We start from the raw sequence: 2,258 nt of genomic DNA, 5'->3' as shown, positions 1-2,258 counted from the left end.
CCCAGATGTCACCAGCGCTGCCACCCCCACCCCGTGTCCACCCCAGTGGCACTGTGACACCCCCCTCGAGTTATCAGTGCCCCTCCCCAGTCCCCCCAGATGGCACTGTCATCCCCTGTGCCCCCCTAGGTGGCACTGACCCCCCTCCTATGCCCACCCTGGTGTCACTGCCCCCCCCAGTGCCACTGGCCCCTTGAAGTCAGCACCGACAGGATTTTTTTTTGAGGGGGGTCACAAGGCTGGTGGCAGCATTGTGGGGGGGGTGACAGAGCCATGGCAGGGGGACTGGGCCTGGCACCACGTACCTGTGCTTGGGGTTGGCCTGAGGCTTGAGAACGACCTCGCAGAGCCCGTTGCTGCAGTCCTTGCCCACCAGGCCGTGGGGGTGGACGCGGTAGGGCCAGTCTTTCCACACCAAACACGCCGTCACCTTCACCTCAGGGATGGCCTGGCAGTTCAGCAGCTGGGGAAGACATGAAGTTGTCAGGGGACCCCATTTCCCAGAGACACGGGGTGGGGGCAGCACCCCAGCATGGGTTTCAGCACCTGCTACCCACCATCGGGGCCGGGCACCTTCATTGGGAGGCTCCTACACTCAAGGACGAGCATGGAGCACCCCAACACCTATAGGGCTCCCACATTCTCCCACAACCAGCACCCACAGGGCTCTGGCAGCCCCCCAGCACCCTTCCACCACCCCCAAGGCTAGGCCACTAGCCGCGTGGCACGCTCACCTCGATGGCCGGCAGCGTCTTGCTGGCGTCGGTGCTGCTCTCACCCAGGATGCTGCCCGCAGAGCGGCCCTCGCACTCGTAGCGGAACCGCATGCCCCGTTGCTTGGGCTGCTCCGTGATCACCAGTTTGGGTGGCTCTAGTAGCTCCTCCAGCTGGTCCTTACCCTGCCCGGTAGCCGGGGGCCAGCGGTGCCGTCCACCGGTGCCTGTTGTGCCCCGCGGCACCAGCTTGGGTGACAGCGAGAGGGTGCTGAGGCTCTGAGCGAGCTGGGGGGACCGTGAGTCAGCCGGCAGCACTGTGGCACCGTAAGGGCAGGGCTCAGCTGGGCACAGCGGCCGGGTGGCTACTGCAGGGCTGGAGCCACGGGCCACCAGCTTGGCTGAGCCTTTGGGCAGCACTTTGGGCAGGATGGGGGCCGGATCCAGCTGGAAACCGTCCTCCTTCATGACCTCTTCGATGATTTCTGCAAGATGAGGAAAGCGTCAGCCCCGGGATGGGGAGGACCCCCAGGTCCCCGGTGAGACCCCTCTGAGCTTTCTGCGACCCCCAATTTGCCCTGATCCAGGGGAGGGGACAGGACAGCTGGATCTTGCCCCATTTCCACCTGCAAATGCCTCCTTTCTGCTCAGAGCAAAGGATGGAGCAGCCACTCGGGGGGGAGCACAAGACGCCCCCCCCTGCACCCAATCACAACGCCGTGGGGTGTTTGCTGCTTCACAGCACGCAGCTCTGCATCCCAACTCCTGCTCACGGCCCCTGGGAGGATGGATTTGGCCAATCCAGGGACGCAGAGAGGGGAGACCCCGCCGCCAGCTCCATCACCTGAGGCTCCAGGATCCCGCTCCGTCTAAGGTGCCCCAAAATCGCGCGGCAAAGCACTTACCAGCTGTCCGCGTACCACGGGGTCCACTCACCTAAATCATCTGCAAAAGCAAAAAAAAGCCCAACCCTGAATTTTCCTCCAGCACCAACCTGACCCATGGGGGGAGCATAGGAGGGACCCCCAGCCTGCTGGGGCCAAGCCGGGGTCACCTCAGGTCCTGGGGTCCCAGCCGCAGAGTGCGTAGGTGCGGGGGACAGCAGGATCTGGGGTGGGGGGGTCTTACCGGTCACCGGTGTGGCGTGTGCCATGGCCAGGCCGGGATCCTGCAGGGCAGCTCCTGTGGGGACAAGTGACCGTCACCCCACAAAGCAAGACTGGCAGGTGGGGGTGCACAGGGCTGCTGCCCCCCTCCAGTGACAGATCAAAGCTCCCCCAGAACAGGGACCGGGGGATCCCCAGGATCATGCCTGCTCCCCCCTGAGAGAAATTTGGGGGTCCACGGAACCGAGTCCACCCGAAGCAGGGATCTGTTCCCTCAGCCAGGACCTGGGGTCCCTGGGACCGTGACAGCCCCTGAGGACACCAGCCGCCCCCACAACGACGAGCCGGGGACCCCCAAAACACCTCCCGCCCCCCAAAAACCTGCCTCCCTTCACCCCAACCGGGGGTCCCCAGGGCCACACCCCCCCGGGCAGGGCTC

The sequence above is a fragment of the Athene cunicularia genome, unplaced genomic scaffold (genome assembly GCF_003259725.1).
Source record: "Athene cunicularia isolate RWA unplaced genomic scaffold, athCun1 SCF_71, whole genome shotgun sequence".
NCBI lineage: Eukaryota > Metazoa > Chordata > Aves > Strigiformes > Strigidae > Athene > Athene cunicularia.
This window is presented reverse-complemented; position numbering follows the sequence as displayed.